Below are 25,777 nucleotides of genomic sequence, written 5' to 3'. Positions count from 1 at the left end.
TTTCTTTCTTTCTTTCCTTTCTTCCTTCCTTCCTTCCTTCCTTCCTTCCTTCCTTCCTTCCTTCCTTCCTTCCTTTCTTTTTACAATTTTTTTTTTTGAGCATTGTTGACACAGAATATTAGTTAGTCAACTAGTCAACTTCTCTATACATTATGCTATTCCCACCACAAGTGTAGCTATCATCTGTCATTGTACGGTGCTATTATAACATCACTGACTATGTCTCCTATGCTGTGTCTTTTATTCCCATGACTTATTCATCCCCAAACTGGAAGCGTCTGCCTCTCACCCCTCTTCATCCATTTTGCCCATCTCTCCCCCACCCCCCGCTTCCCCCTGGCAACCATCAGTTTGTTCTCTGTATTTATAGGTCTGATACTTCTGTTTATTTATTTATTTATTTATTTTATTGTTATGTTAATCCCCATACATTACATCATTAGTTTTAGATATAGTGTTCCATGATTCATTGTTTGTGCATAACACCCAGTGCTCCATGCAGAACGTGCCCTCCTCAATACCCATCACAAGGCTAACCCATCCTCCCACCCCCCCTCCCCTCTTTTGTTTATTTAATTGTTTGTTATTTCAGATTCCACATATGAGTGAAATCGTATGGCATTTGTTTTTTTCAGTCTGAGTTATTTTCCTTAGCATAATACCCTCTAGGACCATCCACGTTGTTGCAAATGGCAAGATCTCATCCTTTTATATGGCTCTGTAATATTCCTCTGTGTGTGTGTGTGTGTGTGTGTGTGTGTGTGTGTGTGTCTGTACACCAAATCTTCCTTATTTATTCATCTCTGGATGGACATTGGGTTGCTTCCATATTTTGGCTATAGTAAATAATGCTGCCACATAGGAGTACATATATCTTTCTGAATTAGTGTTTTCATTTTCTTTGGTTAAATACCCAGTGGTAGAATTATTGGATTATATGGTATTTCTACTTTTAATTTTTTGAGGAACCTCTATACTATTTTCCACAGTGGTGGTACAAGTTTACATTCCCACCAACAGTGCATGAGGGTTTCTTTTTCTCCACATCCTTGAGAGACAATTTATTTCTCAGAGTTCACTGCAGCCTTCTTTGGAGTCCTGTCTTGAACACCTTGATTCTGAGAAGTCAGATTCGTATCCATCTTTGGCAGGATTGCCTCACTGAGTTTGGGTTTAAAGGATTCCTTGGAGGTCAGATCTTCTGATTAGTTGCTGGGACATTACCTTGTTAAGTAGCCTGTCTTGGTTTGTCTTTAGTCATTATTTGTTCACCGTAAGAGGTTAACCCTCAGCCAGATGGTCACCATTTTAGGGCCTTATTCTCTTGAAGATAACATTCAGGAATGTAAGTTTAACATATGGATATATTTTGATTAAAAGAAAAATAGAGCATTTCTTTTTTAAATGACTTTATGTTAACATATGGGATCTTAGAAATATAAGCATAATTTTATTTATGTCTTTCTTAAGGTATCTTAAGAGAGAACATTTTATATTGCACTTTGTTTGTGTACTATTTCTTTCCCAGAAAAGTTAAGGCAGGGAGTAGATCTCTTTCATCTTTGTTTTCCTGACAATATCCAGTACCATACAGCATATAGTAGGTGCTCAGTAATGCTTGTCGAATAAATAATAAATATGTAGATGAAGTATATGGTTTTCCTTCTTCATGTTTTATCCTTATCCTCTATATTCAATAAGTTTACATTTTTCCCAAAAACAGTATTAAAAAAACTGTTTTTCTCTTTTTCCAATATGCTTGCCATAAATATCTGAGAGACTACAATTTACTGCTCATCTTATTTATAACAAATTTGCTTGTATGTATATTGGTAAAATCTTTCCTTAATAAACCTTGTTTCGTATTGTCCATGCCAGATACCTCCAGAGCATATCTTTTTCAAGCTGGAGAAGACAAGGGAAATCAGGAGAGAGAAAGAGGAAGAGATCTGGTGTGCAGGTTCTTACACCTGGTTTAGTTGGGTTTAGAGTGACAGCAGAGCCGGGTGGCCTCAATGGTGTGTGGTGGGCCCTGAATGAGCACAGCTTCCTAATCCGCCCATTCTGACTCAGCTGCCACTGAATTTTCCTTCATGTTACTTAAGAGCCTTACTGATTTTCACCACCAATATAGTTCAATCTTGAGAAATAGAATCTTAACATTTTGCTTATTGAGAGTGTCTACTCGAAACCCTGGTGACCCTGCATTGGACCCCTTTGGCTCTGTCTTGGTCCCCTTCTGGAGATGTGCTCAACTTTCAGGTGTCTTGTCTCCCTCCTCCTTAAGGCAGCCTTCTCATGCCACTCCTTCCTGTCTGCTCTGGAGGTCCTGGGCTCTCATTAGAGCTGAGCACCTGCTGCTTCAGGCCAGCCTCCTCTTGGTTACTAGGGATGTCCCTTAGCCCTCCCTCAGCAAGCCCGTTTGTCAACTGCCTCACTCCCTGGCAGCACCTATGTTTATGCCAGCAATATTACAGCTTTCTCACTTCAGCTTCTCTTTGCACTGCTCACTTAAATGTGGTTGTATTATCCTAGGAAGCTTCCCACCCCAGAATTATTTTGGAATGGCATAATTTCAAGTCTATTGGCCTGGAAAATGTCGCAAGAATGGGAAGTTCTCACCCATGTTACTTGCTCGAGCGTTAAGTTTGCTTCACTGCACTTGTGTGATTAGCGTTAGTGAAACTGTCTATTTGTGGCATGTCTTTACTAAATAACTCTTTAAATACAATTCCACTGTGTAAATAGCTTAATACAGTTAATAAGAAGAAAATAAACATAGAATTGTATTATAAAAGCACATGTGCTTTATTATTAGCAGAACCCAAATGTTTTCAGGCCTCGTTAGCCTGAGGTACAAATAAGGTCATACCACAAATGGCCGTGTTTCCTGAATAATAGTCCTACTTGTCTAATTGGAGCACTTTAGCCCTTCTTGCTCTTCTTCCCTACATCTCCCTGGTTATTCGTGAGCATCTCCACAGTGTTTCACACATATATTTATGGATAGTCCTCTTGTCTCTCATATTCTTTGGCTATATAACTTCCTCATTAAGGGCATCCCTCCCATAAAGAAGGATCTTACCTGTGCTACAGGTGCCTCCATACCAACATGGCTTCACTGCTCCTGGGAACATTTTCCAGTATATCTCAACAATACAAACACCTCAAGATGCTAAAAGGTACTGTACTTATTTTGATTTTGATGTGATGTTGGTGCATTTCTGTGGATTGGAGAGTGAGGGTAGAGAGGACATCAGATTCTCAGATTTGTTTTCATTTTTTAAAATTCCCAAAGATAGTGATAGATTGAACTTGGGATAGAGAGATAGATCAGATTGAACTTGGGATAGAGAGAGTGTTAGTTTGGACTCTCTTGGTTCTTCAAGAATATGAATGGTCTTGATTCTGGAGGAGTGCTTCACTCCCACTAAACTAAATATTGAAAAATAACTGCTTTTTCTGTATTATGTGACATTGGTTTTCCAATGGTCATTTGTTTGTTCTTATATTATTTGATCTTTCAAAGTGTTTGACACATTTAACTACTGGCTACTTGTGAAGCGCTGTCTTCTCGTGGTATCTCTCCTACCTCAATGGACACTCCTTTTAAATCTCTCTTGCTGCCTGCTCTCTCTCTCTCTCTCTCTCTCTCTCTTTGTTCTCTTAACATCAAGTACCCAAGGACTTTGTCCCCTGAACTTTTCTCTTCTTCTTCTACACTCTGTGGATGATCTCATCTGCTGCCATGGCTTGAAATACCATCAAGTTTCCAGTGATTCCCAAATCCAAAGCTCCAGTCTTAACCTCTACAGACTTGGAAGTTTCTGTTTGGAGATGTAACTGAAATCTCAAACTGAACATATCCCAAACAGAATGCCTACTTTCCTTTCCCAGACTTATTTGTGTTGTAGTCATCTCCATCTTTTCATATTCTCAAACTGAATACCTGATAATTTCACTTTTCTTCTTTTTTCACCAGCCCTATCCCAATCCATCCTCAAGTTCAGCTGATGAATCTGTTCATTTATTTCCATGCCCTGATCCTGATGTGTCCCTTATTTTAATTTTCACTAAACTCTAGTCCCAGCTGCCATAATCTGTTGTATGGCAATTGATTCCTGTCTTTCTGCTTCCATTTTTGCTTCCCTACCATCTCTATTCTCCATAAGTAGCCAGAGTCATTGCTTTTAAATTAAAGTCAGCTAATGTCACTCTCATCCTTAAAAATCTCGATCATATTTGGAATAAAATCTCAACTTTTTTCTTGATTTTTATTTATTTTTTTAAATAAGCTCTATGCCCAATATGGGGCTTGAACTCATAACCCTGAGAACAAGAGTCACATGCTCTACCAACTGAGCTAGCCAGGTGCCCCCGAATCTCAACTTCTTATCTTGGTTTGACAAACTCTAAATAGTATGGTTCCTGCCCACCTCTATGACCTCTTCTCCTACAACTGACCACTGTCCCCACCCCACTCTGTTCCAGCCTCTTAGCTTTCCTTCTGTTCCTGGAACATATTAAGCTTTTTTCTATCTAGAACCTTTACACCTGCTGTTTCTCTGGTCCTAGTGCTCTTCCCACAAGCTTCACATGGCTCTTTCTTTCTTGTCATTAAAATCTTAGCTTAAATGTAGCCTCCTAAGAGAAGTCTTCCCTGATAACCCCACATAATTTAGTTACACAATCACTCTCTGTCATATTAACATATTTTAGTTCTCTGTATAACACCATTTTCAGACTTTCTTTCTTTGTTGATTATAAGCTCCATAATACCAGTAAGCTTGTTTGTCTTATTCTTAGCTATATCCCAAATGCCTAGAAGAGTTCCTGGCATTGTAGACACTCAAGAAATATTTATTTGAATGACCCAATATATCATTTATGATTTTCTCTAAATGATTAAAATTTTTAAAAATAGTAAGTTATTTTCACTAGTCACTTCAGAAAATATCATTCCTTTTGATGGCATTTTTCAGTGCAATGAGTTCTAGTTATGAGTAGAGCTATTTGTCTTATATATTTGCAATATCATAGACTTGTGTTACTCTAAGTCCTTAAATGGGTTAATTTTTTTTCTCTTCCTGGAAAAGAAACTGCTAATTGTCTACCAAACTTCCGTTCTTCCCTCTTCTTTGATTATCAGAGGTGGAAATGGGTCTAATCAAAATACTAAATACCTCAGTCTCCATTGCAGATATAGGTGGCTTCTTACATAAAAACTAGAAGTCATTAGGTGAAACCCTTGGGAAACCTATGTAAAAGGTACTAACTAAGGTATTAGGCAGGTGCCCTTTTTATCCTTACCTTTTTTCCTTCTTGCTGCTTGGAGAATGGACATGATGGCTAAAGCTGCAGCAACCATTTTGTGACCATGAGACAGCCACAAGTAAGGAAGAGATTTGGGAATAATGGAGGGGAAAAAAACCCAGACAAACTCTAGGTTTCTAATGATGGAATAACTCTCATACCAGCCTTGGACTGCCAGTCTCTGGATTTATGCATAACAGAGAAACTTCTATTGTGTTTACTAATCCACTATTTGAATTTTCTACCATATTTGGCTTAATAATAACTAATTTCCCTCCCTCCCTAAAATTATGGCATCCTTTGGAATGTTGAATGTATCAGAATGCCAATTTTAGTAAATTGTTCCATAAAATGTTCTTTCTATTAATTTTGAATAAACAATTTAGCTTAATTTAATTTTGGAATTTGTGTCCATATTCTCATTGTCCTTTCTTTTGATAGAAGCACTTTGGCTTAATGAGAATATGGACTTTGGAGTCAGATGATCGTGAATTTGAAACTTAGCCTTGTCACCTATTTGACCTCTGTCAAGTTTCTCAATTTATCTGAGCCCCACCTTTTTCATTTCACCTTATTAGTACCTCATCTAATTTTAGTGAGAGTAAAGTGAGGTAATGGAAATATTCTATCTCTTGTTTGAAGTCATAATTCTACACAGGTGTCTAATGTGTAAAGAGTCATTGGGCTATACATGTATGATTTGTACGGTACTGTACATAAATTATATTTTATTTCAAAAAACCAGCATAAATAGGCACCCCATAAATGGGAAAAAAGAAACTCACATGCTTTAGTGTTTTACTATGATTATCTTATCATTTTTATCATTAAAAGGCAGATAATCATTCTGGGGGGGAATTTATAGATATTTTAATTTTCAAATCCAGAATGCACATTATGATGAAGTTTTCTATTGCAATTTCTGACTCTCCTTCCAGAGTCCCTAACCCTAAGATCTATAAGTTTCACCATTATTGCCAAGATGTGATGTGATTTTGTTTCCTGTGCTGAAGTTCTGAGGTTTGGGAAGCAGAATCCAGAAAATTGCACTTTTCATTTAAATTAGGATATCAGTGTCCTCTTCCTTAAGTCGATTATCAAGGAATGATTGTTCAGTTGGAAGAAGGGGTCATTTGATTTCTGTGAAAAAGATTGTGGCCAAGGTTAAATGTGTGGCTGTGAGGCCCTCTGATGCTCCCCAGGAGCCCTAGGTTCCTGCTACCTTTAGGACCAACGTTATTTCTTCCCTAAGTTTGTGAGTTGTCATCCCTAAATGTTTTCTCCTTATCCAGTCCCTTGTCCCATTGTCCCCAAATGTACTCAGCTGACACATGTGGAAGCAGTTCCCCCTGTCATTTGGGAGGTGCCAATCTACATCTGGGAAAGACAGGCTGGTTTTCACATTACACTGGCAACTATCCTGGACTTGAAAAAAACAGCCATGTGGTGGCCAGCTGACCTGCTTTCAACCAAACAGCTGCAGCTTAAAGTCGGGGTAGAGTTTGTAAATGCTTGGGGACTGAGAGTTGCTTTATGCCCACCTTTGTTTGAGAATATAAAATGTCCAGGTTATGAACTTTGTGAATGGCTTCCACTCCTGATTGACTCATAGCAGATGACGTTACGGCTGGCTGGTTTAAACTGACTTACCCGAAGATCAGACTAGATGGATGTGTGTGTGTGCACCAAGAGTTGTAAGAATCTGATTATTCTACTTCTCAACAAATGCTCACCAGGCTGAAATTAGTGAATTTTTGTGAGAGAAACACCTGTCTTTTCCTAGGTTATTTTTGAAGGAAGACAGGGATAATATAAACAGAAATTGTTGTTGTTTTTTTTTTGTGTGTGTGTGTGTAGAATATGGTGTTGAATGGCATATTTTTATTGATGAGAGAGGAGGCCGAGTCATACAATTCCATACAAACACAAGCTCAGACACACACACACACACACGCACGCACACACACACAGAGCTGTTTCACATGGAGTGACTGTAACTATGGATTTAGATATCTTTACTTCTGTCTTCATGAAATAAACTCTAAAAACCATGGAATAAACTCCATTTATTTTTGCTCTTTTTAGCTCCTCACCTGTACACTGCACAGTAATTTAGCTCCCCAGGACAGCTTTTAAGATTCTAATCTTGTTCCTGTCCGGCACTTTTCTCACAGCAGTGAGGAAAGGATTGGCATTCCTCCACTATTGTATATAAAGGAGAATCCATTCTTGGAAATAAGAGCATTGTTTATGTTGAAATTCCCTTAGCTTAGCTGAACCTTCGATTATATAGCCCATTCAGATAACCAGATTTTTACCCCCTGTGGTCTGTTTCCATTCTCAGAGAATTGTCAACAATTTATTTCTGCTCTGGCGATTATTTTCTCGAGTGAGAGAAAGAGAGACATCTGGGAAGATTTTGATAACTGAGTCATGTATATAAAACTCTAAGCACACTTTTAAAAGACGCCATGTGAGAAAATATAGCTTTTCCTAAAACATAACAAATTGAACTTAGTTACTGCTGAGGTGGCATTTGTAAGCTGTGACAATTTATTTATATGAATTGCACTGTGAACCTGATTCCAGATATCATGGAAAACATTATTTATAGTTAATAAATCTGAAAAATAATCTTATTTGAAAAAATCCATTATGATTTTTATAATTTCTTTTTAAAAATTTTTATAATTTCTGATGGATTCCAAATGCAAATTAAATACTTCTATTATTTTAGTGGTAGTTTGGTGAATTTAGAAATAGATTGTATAGATTTGATCTAAAAGTGGTGTGTCAATTTTATGCAGCGTAATACTAACAATGTAAACCCCTAACCACCAACTACGATTTGTCATTTAATTCTGTGACATTTTGTTTCCCTTATATATTTACTCTATTTATTAGATACTTTCATCCAGAAGCAGTAGAATGTTGGCAAAGACATGTAATGGTCAGTATATTTCACTTACTGGGAAACACTTCTGATTATGCATTCAGAAATTGGGGAAATGTTGCTTCATACACTGTCATTCCCATTGCTGAATGTTTACAAAGACCAGAGAATATTCAAAGCAAAGGCAATTGTTGGGGGGGGGCAATTTTGTTAAGTTCCATGTTTATGGTATTGTGTACCAAATGCACATAAAAGGCATTTTCTTATCTATTCCTGTTATATTAGAGAAGTTCATGCCCCGCTCTTAGCATTTTCCAACACAGCTGTAGAGTAGTTTAAAGCCTATTTTTAAAATAAGTGATGCTCAATTTGTCTTTGATGATCCGGATGATTCAGGTGAGATGGGAGCACGGTCGGGCCCTTATTTGCATAAAAATTAATCACAGAAAAATGTAAATTGATAAAATTTTGCCTGGCTTTTTCCCCCTATTTGAGAACCCGTGGATGGCTCCCAGAAGCAATCATCTCAGTATGGGGCCGCATTGGATGCTGTACAAATGATCACATTTGTGTTGAATACTCACTCATTTAAATGTCAGCACTGATGGGGCGGTACATCAGTAGAAAAAATGAAAAATAAATACACAGCAGCTGAAGACTATCAAATCCGTGGGCACTCTTTAGAGATATATGATCTAATGTGAAAAAATTGCAGATTAATTATCCTTTTTGCAAAATGGTAATTGTTTTAGTATCACACCAGAAAAAAATCTACAATTTATTTGGAATCAAACAAAAAACCGTAATGTTAAATACGTCATTACATCATTGTGTTTATTAGAAGCCTGCAATTAATTCCTAAGGCTCCTTTGGTCTTTAAAGCTGCATAAAATGAAACAAAAGAATGTTGCTATTAATTTTCAAACAACTGCTTATCTTTCAAATCAGTCTGATTTGTGTGAAAAGGAGGCAATGTTATGAAGTTTACTGGATATTGTATATTAACTTAATTTCATTGTGTTGCTGACATTTCTGATAATATATTCACATATCCTATTAAAATTGTAATGTTAGAATTTGAAGGTTTTTGTTCAGTGGTGTGTAACTTTAACACACTGTCGAAGAAGTTGCAAAGTGTCTTCTTAACAAAAGATGCTTTAAGAAAAGCAACAGCAATACTGAGGAAAGTAGTCAGAAACTGTGAGACACCCCCAAATAGAAAATCCTCTGGACTGCCGTTAATGTGTCATTAACATGCATGTGTTTTCACACATGTAATTTATGTGAATATTCAAGATCAAGAATTCATGTTTAGCTATTTTAAGGAAAATAATAAAATCCAAAATTTTCTTAAATAAAAACAACTATGAGTGATGTCATTTTCACTCTAAAATATGGGTGAAAGGCATAAATGTCATTATCTTTACAGTTTCTATGATCCATTTATCTCTGTCCCTGCGTAGCTCTCCTTGGTTTCTATGTTCCAGCTGCTTTAGGGTTCTCAGTGTGTGGTTTGCATGCATCATTCTAGTACAGATGGAGCTTAGGTTCCTTCTTATTATTCTATAACTTTAGCATAGATCTTAAATGATTGAAACGTTGAACACATCTTCATTAGCCAGGGAAAAGCAAAGTTAAAACACAGCCTTTCCACCTGCTGACTTACAAAACTCCCATTGAATTAATGTTACATTAACCAAAGTCGATTGTGGCAACACACTAAAAATATTTTGAGATGGTTGAAATCTACTGTTATTACCAGAGTTGCTTCCTAGATCACTTAGAGAACAGGAGATTTAAATCGACCAACACTTGGAGACCATGTCTTTTTTTGAGATTAAATACAATTTGGTACATAGTAAGAATAGCTAGCAGTATGGACCACACATCATTTAATGTCATTTAATAGTAACGTAACATTTAACACTGGAATTCAGCCCTTCCAGAGTGCTCAGAGCCAGACACTGTTCTATTCTTTTATAAATAACAATGTGTTTTAATTTTTGTAACAACTCCCTGAAGTAGGTTTTGTGTTATCCTAAGAGTGACATGCCCAAGGTCACCAGGTAGTCCGAGGTGAAGCAAGATTTAATTCCAGGGGTCTGGCATCAAAATGCTTGTTCTCATCCACTCAGCCCTGCTGACAAATGCCGGGTGTGCACCTCTAGGTGTCCAGTCTGGTGCCAGGTGGAGCCTTGACAAGAGAAAATGCTTTATTTTTGTGAATTTATAATTTTCTTCTTATATTTAAAGCTTGAATCTATTTTGATTTTAAGTGACACATCTTAAAATTTCATCTCAGTAAGGACTTTATTTTAAAAATCTACGTTTTAGGGCACCTGGGTGGCTCAGTCGTTAAGTGTCTGCCTTCAGCTCAGGTCATGATCTCAGGGTCCTGGGATCGAGTCCCACATCGGGCTCCCTGCTCAGCGGGAAGCCTGCTTCTCCCTCTCCCACTCACCCTGCTTGTGTTCCTGCTCTCGCTGTCTCTCTCTCTGTCAAATAAATAAATAAAATCTTTTTAAAAAAAAAATCTACGTTTTATGTCATTTTCAGACTAAAAGTTAAAGAACAGCTTTCTTTGGCAAATTCAAGGTATCTCATGAATATTCTCCATTTTTCTGGACAATGTTGTTACTGTTGATATGGATTATTAAAAGCAATTAAAGAGGTCCTTGTCCAACTTGACAGAGTTAGCCATTTTCAGAATATTGGGAAAGCCCATGTACCCCATTCTTTTCTCTTTCCCTGGTATATTTTAGTGGCTCATGTAAAGGCATTGCTTGCATTCATTTATCCATGCATACATCCATTCACTTACCCAACCAAGCCTCCTCTAAAATGTGCAGGATTGGGATAAAGGCACATGTCCATTCTTTGTCCCACCCAGACAGAGCTATCCTTTGGACAATTTCAGTACTAGTCACTGCACACCAGCAATGATCTGTTGTCAAGATAGAATAAAGGAGGAGGTTGTTCCTATCCCTGGAAGCAAGTTCAGGGATTTTTGGCCAGGGAACCCTGAGGTCTCAGAGAATGGGCTAGAAGTAGGGAGGAGACACAGAGGCTCCAGGTGGGCACCTCCTCTCAGCTCCATGGACTCCTCACCCACTGAGTGAAGCAGGAAAAGGGAAGAAGTGAGGCCCAGGGCAGAGCCCTTGGTTACCCAAGACTGCAGTTGGTGCTGCATTCTACAAATGTTTATTCAGTGCAGACTCTGTACCAGATTCTTTTCTGGGCACTGGATTGCACTGAAACAAAACAGACAAAATCCTTATGTTTAGTAGAAATAGACACCATTTCTTATACACTGAATTTTATGCTTCCCATAGTATAATGCTATGGCAGATGTAGGACCGTTCACATGTGTGTTTGTTCAGAGTTTCCTTTGTATAAAGCACTGCATTAGAAGGAAAATACAAAGGACCCTTTAGAGGCTCAGCCTTTCACCAAACACTTTAGAGATGCTCAGAGACAATGGGAAGTTGCTATTGCTTCTTGTCTCACAGAGTGAAATTCTCAATTTTACTGTGATAGAACAGAGGTAAGTCCATCTTACATCCTGATTTTAACAGTTCACTTAACAAACTTATTGGCAGTCACACTTGAACTGAATTGTTAAAATTATAGCACAAACTAGGTTACTTCCTGGGCATTCAAGGCTTAATATGTCTAAAGGGATTTTTTTTCCCCCTTGTGGATTGTGTGATTCACTGACCTGTAGGGATCTGAGTTTACTATGAGTTCTTAAGATTTCTGACTTGTATGGGCTGAGTAAGTCTTATGGGACCTCTTTTCTCTTCATTGAGAAATGATAGGCTAGATAAAGTAGCCCATATGTTCCTCTCAGATTGAAGAGAAGAATCATCTGAACTTAAGGCCTGGAAAGGGAATGTGTTCCCCATCCACTCTTGGTCACAGTAATGAGAAAGTAAACATTAAAAAGCAGTTGGTGAGATGCACTGAAGTTTCCCTTGTCATGAGCTCAGTTTTTCATCATGCCTAAAGGGTAGCATAAATCTTGCATTTCTGCAACTTCCCATCAGTTATTTGAATATATGTGGGTGGGTCAGCTAATCCTACTGATGAATGTCTACCTGATTTTAATATTGTCATTATGGCCTAATTTGGAAAGTAACATGACAGTAAAGTGCTTAAGAGTCAGGTGCTCCTCCACAGTGACTTGTGGGGTGCCCACAAGCCTGGTCCCAGAACAGAGGCCATGCCATAGTCTTGCAGCAATCACAGTAATGGAGTTGAAAGAAAAGGGTAGAGGGATAGAAAGAGAGGGGGCATCAGTTAAGTTTATATCTAGCATTGGCCAAAGGGATTCTTTAACACAATTTTATTTGAGGATTTAGCATTTAAACATTTGCCACTTGGAAAATAAGTTATGAGAATGGGAATCTTGAATGAAGGCATTTCATGGATGATTAACTTTTTAGTCATGTAGTGGTCAAATGCAGACCCATTTAGGCAATTGAGGCCATTTATATGGGCAGCACTTCAAATGTGGCTAGTATGCCCGATGAATACATTTTTTATTTTACTTAATTTTAGTTCATTCAAATTATGTTTAAGGAGCCACATGTGATTAGTGGCTACTACACTGGACAGCATAGCTCTGTGGAATCATATTTCACTGTGTATATCCTGTCCATCCAAATAGGAAGGTCGAACATTACATTTTTATACTTCTCTTTAAATCCCCACAAAATTTAGCACAAGGTTATGTATATATAGTATATGTAGGTGCTTGATGATTATGCTTATATTTTTAAAAGATCATAAGGAGTGGATTACCTTCAAGTATAGAGATGGGAACTCTAATTTTAGATCCTTTGAACTCTGAACTAGATAACTGTCCCCTCTAACTTGTACTCCTCTATTCTTATAAGAAATATTATTGTCTCCCATTTTGAGATACTGTGCCAGATTTTGGGGATACAGCCATGTGCAAGGTGGTCAGAATCTTTGTCCTCACAAACCTTGCAGCTTAGGAAGTGAATAGAAAATTAAGCAAATAGTTGTTATATCTTAAGTGAATCTTGTTCAAAAGGTCCAATGTACAGAAGCACTGAATCCAGACAGTTCTGAGAAGGTGACACTAAGTTTTTAGATCCACGTCAGAGCAGGTAGATCACCTAAAATTGGTGTGGATGCCTATATAACTATTAGAGAACTTCTTTTTATTTTGGTCACTTCCTGAATCAGAGTTAAGTAATTTTACTTTATAAAGTTTGTTTATTTATTTAAGTAATCTCTACACCCAACATGGGGCTAGAGCTCACAACCCCAAGATCAAGAGTCTCATACTCTTCCAGCTGAGCCAGCCAGGTGCCCCAGAGGTAAGTAATTTTAAACACTATGGCCCAAACCTTAGATATTGGCTTAATGACTTATTTTACAAAAAAGAATTCCAGTTGGCTCCAACTCCTTTAGAAAACAATATGGCAATATGCATCAAGAATTTTAAATGTTGATGTTCTTTGACTTAGCAATTATATTTCTAAATGTCTTATAAAAGGAAGTAATGCTAAATATTGAGGGAGAATAAGCTTTATGAACAGATATATCCATTTCAGTGTTTCATATAATTGTAAAAATCACAAGCAACCTAAAAACTTACTAATAAGGAATTGGTTAAGAAATCTAGGGTATATTTTTGATGAACTTTTGTGCAATTACTAAGAATGATAAGTATGAAAAACATAATAATGAAAAACATAATGTAAATGTTATAAATTAGTTTTAAAAATGCAGGACAAAAAATTTTATATGTAGTCTGATTACAATTTTACAACTTTTTAATAAAAAGAAATGAATGAAAACCACCCTTAAAAAGTCTATGGTAAAAAAGATAAGTAGGAGAGGAATGTACAAATATAAATTATAAAATCTCCTCTATTTTTATACTCACAAACTTATTCTAAAACACAGGAACAATTAGTGTTGATCTTTGTAACTTATTCTGAAGATTATGTATGAATTTCCTATGCTTGCTGTAACCAATTATCACAAACTTGGGTTAAAACAACCTTTTCCTCACAAATCTGGAAGCCAGAAGTCCCAAATTAGTATCACTCTGCTGAAATCAGGCTGTTAGCAGGGCTGTAGTACCTCTGCAGGCTCTAAGGGAAAAATCCATTCTTTGCCCTGGTAGCTGCTGACATTCCTTGGTTTGTGGCCTTATCAATCTAATCTCTCCTTCCATGGTTATGTTGTTTTCTCCTCTTCCATAGGGCCAAATCTTTCTCTGCCTTCTCTCTCTTTTTTTTTAATTATTATGTTATGTTAATCACCATACATTACATCATTAGTTTTTGATGTAGTGTTCCATGATTCACTGTTCACGTATAACACCCAGTGCTCCAAGTCTCTGCCTTCTCTTATAAAAACACTCGTGATTACATTCAGGGCCCACTCAGATAATTCAGGGTAATTGCTCCATCTCAAGATCCTTAACTGAATCATATCTGCAATGTCTGTTTTTGCCATATAAAGTAGCATGTACATATTTCAGTGATTAGGACATGGATATCTTTATTCAGCCTACCACAAATTATAATGTACTGACCTTTTGTTTTGCAAATCTTACAGTGGTCTTGGCCAAACAACTAAATACTCATTTGAGCATAAAGAAGTTGTATGGTAATGTTGGAATTTCAGGATTTCGTTTTGGAAATAGTTTTGAGTAGGGGGCCATTCTGTTATCTGCTGAATCATATTGTGCAAGTTCTCTCTTACTCTACTTATATGTAAGGGAAATCTTGAATATTTATATTCTCTCACTTTAGATTTAAGAATTCAAGAATTTTGAGTGTAAACATATGGAGAATTGGGAACCTAGAATTCACTAGCTAGATTTTTAAATATAGTCCAGGTTAGCTCATTAATTCATTAGTATGTGGGCAGTGTATGTCCTATACCAGACTCTGAGTACTGGGACTCAGGACTTCCCATTTCCTCCACACTGACCTCCTCTACTACACACTACACCCCCTTCAAGAATACTCAGTGACTCACTGGTTAGTTCCCTGCAGTACCTTGTATAAACCTCCATGATTGATCACCCTGGTCACTTTGTGTCTCTGGTACTTATTCCGTTTGTCCATCCTCTTACCAAACTGGAACTCTTCAGGGAGAGAAATGTGTCAGTTCCTGGATTCCTGGCACCCAGCGCATAAATGTGGAAATGTGTTGGATGGCGTTCCCCAACACAAACTTTAGGCAAAAGATCGTTGTTATTTGATTACATTTTTGAGCTTCCTATTGATATTCATTCTTTTTCCAGTGCTCTCATATCTCATTATTTCTTTTCTCTGGGTAACTGTTCTTGACTTTTCCATTTGGATCCTTGACTGTGTTCTTCTTTCCCTCTCAGTTACTGGTTCTTCTTTTTTCTCATCCATTTTTTCAGGATCTTTCTTTGATGCAGAACTAAAATGTGACTCACAATAGACAATCTGTAGACCTTAAAAGCTGTTAGGAAAAATATTTCTGAAGAGGAAATACTTATGAAAAGGTATCACTCACTTCCTCATGACTGTGATCTCTGTGGACTCATCCTGAGTAGTGAAGTAGTGATGACTAAAGTCCATCTCATGATTCCCTTGAATCCCATACTGTAGCACCCTTAGACCATCATTTTAATGCCAATATTTTTGAAGAGCTATCATTCACTGCATGTAAGAGCATTTCTTAAAGAAATTAGAGAAGTTTGCCATTGGATAAACCAGTGGGTGGACATTAAAGGATGGAAAGGACAGAAAGGGAGCTGATGAAGAGTGCACAGCATATCCACTCATAGCTTATTTGGCCAGAACTTTGCTACATGGCTATACTTAAATGCAATCAAATCTTGTCTTTAGCTGGGTAGCCAGGTGGCCATTTAAAAATTGATTACTACTGAAGGAAAGGAGAATTATTTGGAGGATAACTATTCCTTCCTGATATGGATAAATAGAAGCAATCAAGAGCTTTACATGGTGAAATACTTCAAGCAAAAAAAATTGTCTAGACATAACAAGGACTGGGAAATAAAAGGCTGTAGATATAAATCACTCTCTTCCAGCTAGAACTCTGTGCTTTTACTCAAAGAATAATATATATTTTGTAGTTATTATATGATACCAAAAGATTGTATTCTTTCTCCATTTTTTGAAATGGCATCTGTCTTCTCTTTCACTAACCCAGACTCATGAGAGTTTCATGTATTTAGAATTCAAGAGGAGCCTGGGTGGCTCAGTCGGTTAAGTGTTTGACTCTTGGTTTTGGCTCAGGTCATGATCTCAGGGTTATGAGATTGAGCCCCACATCCAGCTCCACACTCAGTGGGAGTCAGCTTGAGATTCTCTCTCTCTCCCTCTGCCCCTCCCTTGCTCACTCTCTCTCTCTCTCAAATAAATAAATAAATCTTTAAAAAAATAAAATTCAAGCATCCTTTAAGGATTGCTTTCCCCCCAACAGTTTCTTTCCATAATATAACTCTCATTGTATTTTCTTTCCATTAGTTGTAACTGTCGTAACTTCTATTGAGAGTGCCATTTTTTAAATTAAATGCTGTATTGTTTTCAAAAACTTCCCCAGATATGTAAGTTTTGCTTCTTCCTAAAATGCAGCACCTTTCCTGAGGGCAGACGCCCTCTTAACTTCTTTTGGATTTCCTATAGTGCCGAACTTTGAGCTGGGGAGAAAGAGCAGGCACTCAATAGAGAGTTATTCATTTGTCCTATTTGCACAAAAATCAATACAAGAACTTCAGAGAGCTTATGTCTCAAAGAGCTGGGATACCAAAGCTAACCTATCAGGTCCAGATATGTGATAAATGAAATAGATTTTAGGAATTCACAGATCACAGGGCTCCACTATAAGCAAGTATTGTTGAAAGAAAAATGGATTTTTTTTTATTTGTTTACAAATCTTGCACTTGATAGAGATTTTACTGTAGTTGCAAAGAGAGCTTTGCTTTTACACAAGTATGAAACTCTCTGAGTATGGGAGATAATGATAGGTTTTTAGTGCTGAATATAGATTACTTCTATGTACCCAGGATCTAAATAACCAGGAAGCTCAACCAACTAGAAAAAACAAAACAAAATAGAGCAGGTCAAAGACTTATTTTAAAAAGCAAAGTTGCAAGAGATGTCAGGTTAGGCTTTATATCCATCTGTACATCCACTTATTTTTCTACACTCAGTACATACATATTGCTAGCAATTACCATTAATGTACGATAGGTTTCCACCATATTTCATTAGTGATCTTAAAAAAATAACTTTGGATTGTGTTAAAGGGCTTAATTAATTAATGATCTTCAACTGAGAGGAATATAATATAAAATTATGGAAATTTTTATGAAAATAGTATTTTCAGTGTAATTTTTAGAGCAATTTCTCATTCTTAGACATTCCTAGTTATGCAAGATGGAAACATGATCATAAAGTTCTCCTTCTTAGATCCTACTTGCCATTAAGATCCAGTCTCTGTCTTAAGTACTTTGCTAGTATCAAAATAATGTGAAGAGATGGGGTAAATGAGAATATATAAGGCAGATGAACAAATTCCAACTATATTTATTAGTTTGTACAAAATATTCCAGGAATAAAGTAGAATAATGTTGATATGCAAAATTTACTTGATTTTTGTAAATTTTGGCTTGTAAATTAATGATGCTCCAGTCTTCAGTGCCTTGTTTCTGATGGGGTAAATTTATTTGAAATTTAAATCTCAAAAATAATTATTATATAGACTATTAAATTTACCTTTAATATTCAGTACAAATTGCAAAATAGATGTAACCTAAAATATTTCATGCAGTGGTACTGATATAAGACTAGAGAGTTATATTTGATGGCTCCAAGTTTCTTTTAACCATTATACAGTGTTTAAAATAATTAGCTTGTATGTATGGTTTTGATTTTAAATGATTTCTTCCCTGTCTAGAGGACTAGAACCATGCGAAGCTACACAGTAGTTCAAATCCATGGGAATCTCTTGGGGTATTATTAAATCCCATCAAATAGGTAGTCACTGTTGTTATTAATATTATTATTTATAATCTACTCATTTCTTCCTATCCTTTTTTTTTTCAGACATGAGGTACTTAAAGCTAGTCTTACAAACTGATTTCTATCAAAATCAATGTATGAGATATATTAGCATTCTATATGAATAATATGCTATTTGCTGTTTCTGAGGAACCATGCAATTTAAAATTAATTATGGATGAATTCTAAGTGGTCTAATCTGTGGCTTAGATGACCTTAAAAACTGAAAAGTGAGCAGTTAAATAAATAGGTCTTCATGCAAAGCAAAGAGTTAAAGAGCTTCCCTGACAGTTGTGGGATATGAATCTGATCATTTTTACATGCATGTTTGTTAGACACTGTTGATTTGAGTTGGCATTTGCCAGGGTATTTATAATTTACTCTATCAGGTCCAAATTATATATCATATTTTATTACTATGTGTATTAAATTTTTGGAAACAATATAATTGTGTCCTGATAGAATATGAAAAAGACAGTTTGCTCTTCAACTGCAACACATTTAGGTTTGTTTCTATTTTACTGTTGATTTATAAGAGTGTAAAATAATACGTTTCTGTCACAGTGGGTACAGTCTTGCATAATTTCTCATAGCCTGCCAACACGCTGAAGTTCCATCAAAGGCACTGGACTCCAAAAACATTATCTAAAGTGTTTTTGTTTCCCATACCTTTATAAGATTAATTGATTAGGACATTCTGGTGGAGCTGTGAGTCCATTAATCAGACTGAAATTGATATGATCAATCCTGGACCTAGTTTTTGAAGGAGAAGGTATGTGTCAACTGAAATGTTGAATGCTCCTGATTTTTAATCTTTTAGGCTCAGATAAATCCACGAGGATATTTTAACTTTGGTCATACTCCTATCCTTGGGGGTAGATACTCACGAAGTCTCGTAAATAGAATTTTACCTTTAATGAGAAGGCAGGGTTAATACAGACATTATTTTAAATAAATAAACTCGCCTTCAAATCTTATTTCGTGGCCTTGTACGGTGTGTATATGTGTGTTTTCAAGTAGATCTTTCCAAAGTCTAAGACTTTTTTTTTTTATATAATGTTTCTATTAAAAACACCTAATGTTCAAGAATACTCTTTTTCACACTAAAGAGAAGAAGGGAAAATACTAAATAGAGATAAATTCTTCAGGGGCCAGAGAAAGGCTGCCTGCAAGCATTGCACGAATCACTGTCTCCACCTAGTGTAGGCTTTCAGGAATTAAGAGTCTGGAGTCCTTAACAACGCTGTAAAGTTCTAGTTTATGTTATGTACATGTATGTCATTATAGCTCGGCCTGCTGGTGCCATTACAGCTAAGGGTTTGTCAGCTCTTCATTTATAAAACAGAATATTAAGATGTCTATTGCTTTTTACATAAAAGCTCATACTGTGCTGGAACTCTGAAGTCTAATGGCCTTTACTCTATGTGAATGTTTATGAACAGTGTAAGTTGAACTTGACCAGCTCCTTTTAAAGACACTAGACGGGCTGAAGTTACATAGGAACTGCAACCAGAAGAATGAATGTTTTTCCTTTCTTGAAAAACCTTAGAATTAAACTGAAAAATAAGTTTCTATCCATATATCCATATAAGTATGCTTCTAGAAATTATAAGCATATGGTATAATATGGTTGAAGTTCTGTTTTTGAGTCCTTACACTTGATAATTAAATCCTGTCTCCACGCCCTTATGAAAAGGTACCCTACCTGAGTGTATGGCTGGCTAGAGATTTAAATGACCTCTCCCTACCTCTTATTGGTGTTTTCATTCTAGTCTCCTGGAAAACAATGGCCTGGGGCAGCATTTATATATGCTAAGGTTTTATTAGGAAGTGCAGTCCTAGGTCAGCCAAAGTGGAAGAAAAAGCAGAGTGTGGCAGGGAAGGAGGGAAAAAAAGATACTAGGTGGAGTATCAGGGAGGTGGCCATAGTTTCGTAAGTAACCCCACTTGGGATGACTTCACCAGGCTTGTACAACCACCGTATCTTGGTGAGAAAAGGAAACGGATATATTTATTGACTTCTTGTCTCTGAGCCCTCATTAATCAAAGTTCACCCCAGAACACATTGACCACCCCCTCACCTCTGGGTATGTTAGTGACCTTTCCAGGGCCTTTTCAGGTAGTCGTTGGGGAAGCCAGAGCCCATGTTCCATGGTGCAGTGTTTTATCTGCATGCTGAAATAGTGGAAAAAACCTGTTAGATCTGGGAAATGGAGCCACCCTGGCTCCTGATTCAGTGGATGTTAAGGAGGCTATGCGAAAGCCTGGCCCTCTTGCTAGAGGTGGATGAGAGAGTTGGAGGTGGTAGAAGATGGAGTGACAACACTGGTGGCTGAGGATCTCCACTGAGCATGTGAACAAGGGAAGTTTATAGGGATGAGTGAACTTGAAGAGACACAGGAACTGGGCCCGGTTCTATCTAACTCTTGCTCCACTCCAATCCACTTCACCTCTAATTATATCTAGATCTCATAAGAGTACAAGATGCCCTCAAGTCTGTCTCAAGAGGGGGAAGTGACTGTCCAGTACTTCAATGTGGTCACCTGTTGCATTCTTCTAAAATGACTTAAAAGGGGCTAGCAAATTAAGCCTCAGTCCCCCATGCTGACCTTAAGACTAATTGACAGGCATTAACTCCCTCCTCCTCCACCCATTCTAGATTTCTCTTACTCTTGTCCAGCACTTTGTTTAGTCTGGGTTACTTTATCCAAGACTTTATCCCTGAGAGGTCTCAGCAATTTATTTCTCTGCCATTATCAGACTGACTGCAGCAATTACCCATTTGCACTTTTTACTGTGCATAGAAGCACTAAGTGATGCCCCTGAGGTCCTAGGTTTGACTTTTGCCTCCTCCTTGCCTCCATTGTATAGGAGAAAATTTCACTCATAATGGTAATCAAGATCAGTTCTCCAATCAATAGAGTAACTCCTTTATTGACTTTCTGATCTACTGGCATGAGGAGCCCAAAGTGGCCAGGTAATGCTAGTTTCTGTAGGTCAGTGGGAGACTTATTGTATCTTATGGAAGAAGTGTTCCCACAGTGAAAATTAGGATTCTAACCCAGAGAAGCCTGCTTTTGGAAACAGGAGCACAAATTTTGAAGTTGGCCATAAGGAGTGATGGTAAGAAGGGCCAATCCTCCCTCTACCCATTGGTTTCTGAACCCACACATTCTAGCTATTGAGGACACAACACATATATTGCTGGAGTCACTGCATGTACTGATCCTTTAGGATAGCACCCGAACCCTGCAAAGTGTTTCCCAATCTGTAACCTTAGTTGAGACTTTAAGGCCATTTCTCCATTCTATCAGGCAAGCCACTTTTGAGTGATAAAGTACAATATAAGACAAGTGAATCCCGTGGCTCACTGTTATACCTCTTTTGCTATAAAACGAGTCCCTTATATATAAGCATTTTCATGGGCACTATGGTCATTCTGTCCACTTGGTTGTTGAGAACCTCTTCTGGGATGGATGCTCTCTCGTGGGCATTAACATGAGAAATAAAATCCACGTGCTTTGTATCCTCCGTGTAAGTTCAACTTCATACCTTTTTCTCAGAATTCCATATTCTTGATCTTTCAGTTTTGCTTTTTTGAAGCTCCTGAACAACAGGCCAAGTCATTAATCACTGCCCATGAATAAATGTATATCCACGCTCTGATTACCTATTCCTTTCTACAAAGTAGATGATCAAGTGTGCTACTCACAACTCTACCTAACAGGACAATTTCTTTTCACCACTATTCTTCAGAGCCACACCCAAGTGGGACTAGTATAGCAGTAGTCCTCTTCTGACCAGCACTAACATATCATACTGACTGCTTTGTGAACCAGGCTTGAATCCTTCTGGCCAATGGCTGTAGAGAAATCCTCTATTAAGGGAGAGGAATCATTGCACTAGGCTAATGCCTTCTGGACTTGGCTTGAGCCTGATCCTGAATGTACCACTTCCATTGTACAATAGAATGTAGTTGTATCTGTCTTACCTTATGACATGGAGGATATGACTACACTCAGTTCATTATGGGTGGTTCAGATTTCTTTTTTTTTTTTAATTTTATCATGTTATGTTAGTCACCATACAATACATCATTGGTTTTTGATGTCATGATCCACGATCCATTGTTTTCATATAACACCCTGTGCTCCATGCAGTACATGCCCTCCTTAATACCCATCACCGGGCTAACCAATCCCCCATCCCACTTCCCCTCCAAAACCATCTCTCCCTCCAATTCCCCCCACCCCATTTTTCCCTTCCTTCTTCTAATGTCCTCCATGTTATTCCTTATGTTCCACAAATAAGTGAAACCATATGATAATTGACTTTCTCTGCTTGACTTATTTCACTTAGCATAGTATCCTTCAGTCCCATCTGTGTTGATGTAACAGTTGGGTATTCATCTTTTCTGATGGCTGAGTAATATTCCATCGTATATATGGACCACATCTTCTTTATCCATTCATCTGTTGAAGGGCATCTCGGCTCTTTCCACAGTTTGGCTATTGCGGACATTGCTGCTATGAACATTGGGGTGCAGATGGCCCTTCTTTTCACTACATCTGTGTCTTTGGGGTAAATACCCAGGAGTGCAATTGCTGGGTCATAGGGTAGCTCTATTTTTAAATTTTTGAGGAACCTCCACACTGTTTTCCAAAGTGGCTGTACCAACTTGCATTCCCACCAACAGTGTAAGAGGGTTCCCCTTTCTCCACAACCTCTCCAACATTTGTTGTTTCTTTCCCTGTCCATTTTTGCCATTCTAACTGGTGTAAGGTGGTATCTCAATGTGGTTTTGATTTGAATTTCCCTGATGGCTAATGATGATGAACATTTTTTCATGTGTCTGTTAGCCATTTGTATGTCTTCTTCAGAGAAGTGTCTGTTCATCTCTTCTGCCCACTTTTTGACTTGATTATTTGTTTTTTGGGTGTTGAGTTTGAGACGTTCTTTATAGATTTTGGATACCAGCCCTTTATCTGTAGTGTCATTTGCAAATATCTTCTCCCATTCTGTGGGTTGCCTGTTTTGTTGACTGTTTCCTTTGCTGTGCAGAAGCTTTTTATCTTGATGAAGTCCCAAAAGTTCATTTTTGCTTTTGTTTCACTAGCTTTTGGAGATGTATCTTGAAAGAAGTTGCTGTGGCCGATGTCAAAGAGGTTACTGCCTATGTTCTCCTCTAGGATTTTGATGGATTCCTGTCTCACATTGAGGTCTTTCATCCACTTTGAGTTTATCTTTGTGAATGGTGTTAGAGAATGGTCGAGTTTCATTCTTCTGCATGTGGCTGTCCAATTTTCCCAGCACCATTTATTGAAGAGACTGTCTTTTTTCCATTGCATGTTTTTTCCTGCTTTGTCAAAGATTATTTGACCATAGAGTTGAGGGTCCATATCTGGGTTCTCTATTCTGTTCCATTGGTCTGTATGTCTGTTTTTGTGCCAGTACCATGCTGTCTCGGCGATCACAGCTTTGTAATATAGCTTGAAATCGGTCAACGTGATGCCTCCAACTTTGTATTTCTTTTTCAACATTTCCTTGGCGATTCGGGGTCTTTTCTGATTCCATACAAATTTTAGGATTGTTTGTTCCAGCACTTTGAAAAATGTCATTGGAATTTTGATCAGGATGGCATTGAAGGTATAGATTGCTCTGGGTAGCATAGACATTTTAACAATGTTTATTCTTCTGATCCATGAGCATGGAATATTTTTCCATCTTTTTGTGCTTTCTTCAATTTCTTTCAGGAGTGTTCTGTAGTTCCTAGAGTATAGATCCTTTACCTCTTTGGTTAGGTTTATTCCGAGGTATCTTATGGTTTTTGGTGCTATTGTAAATGGAATCGATTCTCTAATTTCTCTTTCTACAGTTGCATTGTTAGTGTATAAGAAAGCAACTGATTTCTGTGCATTGATTTTGTATGCTGCCACATTACTGAATTGCTGGATGAGTTCTAGTAATTTGGGGGTGGAGTCTTTTGGGTTTTCCACATAAAGTATCATGTCGTCTGCAAAAAGAGAGAGTTTGACTTCTTTGCCAATTTGAATACCTTTTATTTCTTTTTGTTGTCTGATTGCTGTTGCTAGGACTTCTAGTACTATGTTGAACAATAGTGGCGAGAGTGGGCATCCTTGACGTGTTCCTGATCTTAAGGGAAAGGCTCTCAGCTTGTCCCCATTGAGGATGATATTCGCTGTGGGTTTTTCATAGATGGATTTTATGAACTTGAGGAATGTTCCCTCTATCCCTATACTTTGAAGAGTTTTAATCAGGAAAGGATGTTGTATTTTGTCAAATGCTTTTTCTGCATCAGTTGAGAGGACCATATGGTTCTCTCTCCTCTTATTAATGTGTTCTATCACATTGATTGATTTGCGAATGTTGAGCCACCCTTGCATCCCGGGGATAAATCCCACTTGGTCATGGTGGATGATCCTTTTAATGTATTGTTGGATCCTATTAGCTAGGATTTTGTTGAGGATTTTGGAATCCATATTCATCAGCGATATTGGTCTGAAATTCTCCTTTTTGATGGGGTCTTTGCCTGGTTTGGGGATTAAGGTAATGCTGGCCTCATAGAATGAGTTTGGAAGTTTTCCTTCTGTTTCTATTTTTTGAAGCAGCTTCAGTAGAATAGGTATTATTTCTTCTTTGAATGTTTGGTAGAATTCCCCAGAGAATCCATCAGGCCCTGGACTCTTGTTTTTTGGGAGGTTTTTAATCACTGCTTCAAACTTGTTACTGGTTATTGGCCTATTCAGGTTGCCAATTTCTTCCTGTTTCAGTCTTGGCAGCTTATAGGTTTCCAGGAAGGCCTCCTTTTCATCCAGATTGCTCAGTTTATTGGCATATAGTTGTTGATGATAATTTCTAATAATTGTTTCTATTTCCTTGGTGTTAGTCGTGATCTCTCCCCTTTCATTCATAATTTTATTCATTTGGGTCCTTTCTCTCTTCTTTTGGATAAGTCTGGCCAGTGGTTTATCGATCTTATTAATTCTTTCAAAGAACCAGCTTCTAGTTTCGTTGATCTGATCTACTGTGTTTCTGGTTTCTAATTCATTAATCTCTGCTTTAATCTTAATTATTTCTCTTCTAATGTGTGGCTTAGGCATCGTTTGTTGCTTTTTCTCTAGTTCTTTAAGGTGTAGAGTTAGTTGGTGAATTCGGGATTTTTCTATTTTTTTGAGTGAGGCTTGGATGGCTATGTATTTCCCCTTAGGACCGCCTTTGCAGTATCCCATAGGTTTTGGACCGATGTGTTTTCGTTCTCATTGGTTTCCATGAATTGTTTAAGTTCTTCTTTGATTTCCTGGTTGACCCAAACATTCTTGAGCAGAGTGGTCTTTAGCTTCCAAGTGTTTGAATTTCTGCCAAATTTTTTCTTGTGATTGAGTTCCAGTTTTAGAGCATTGTGATCTGAGAATATGCAGGGAATAATCTCAATCTTTTGGTATCGGTTGAGAACTGATTTGTGACCCAGCATGTGGTCTATTCTGGAGAAAGTTCCATGTGC

The 25,777-nt window shown here is 37.5% G+C and overlaps 1 protein-coding gene across 1 annotated transcript in view; it reads left to right on the top strand.

Moving 5' to 3' along the window:
* Positions 1–25,777, top strand: part of DCDC1 (doublecortin domain containing 1) — a 465,966-nt gene that overhangs the window by 347,838 nt on the left and 92,351 nt on the right. The window lies entirely within an intron of this gene.

Source organism: Phoca vitulina, unplaced genomic scaffold (assembly GCF_004348235.1).
Source record: "Phoca vitulina isolate PV1807 unplaced genomic scaffold, GSC_HSeal_1.0 scaffold16, whole genome shotgun sequence".
Classification (NCBI taxonomy): Eukaryota; Metazoa; Chordata; class Mammalia; order Carnivora; family Phocidae; genus Phoca; species Phoca vitulina.
The sequence above is the reverse complement of the archived record's forward strand: the minus strand, read 5'-3'. Positions and strand labels throughout refer to the sequence as shown.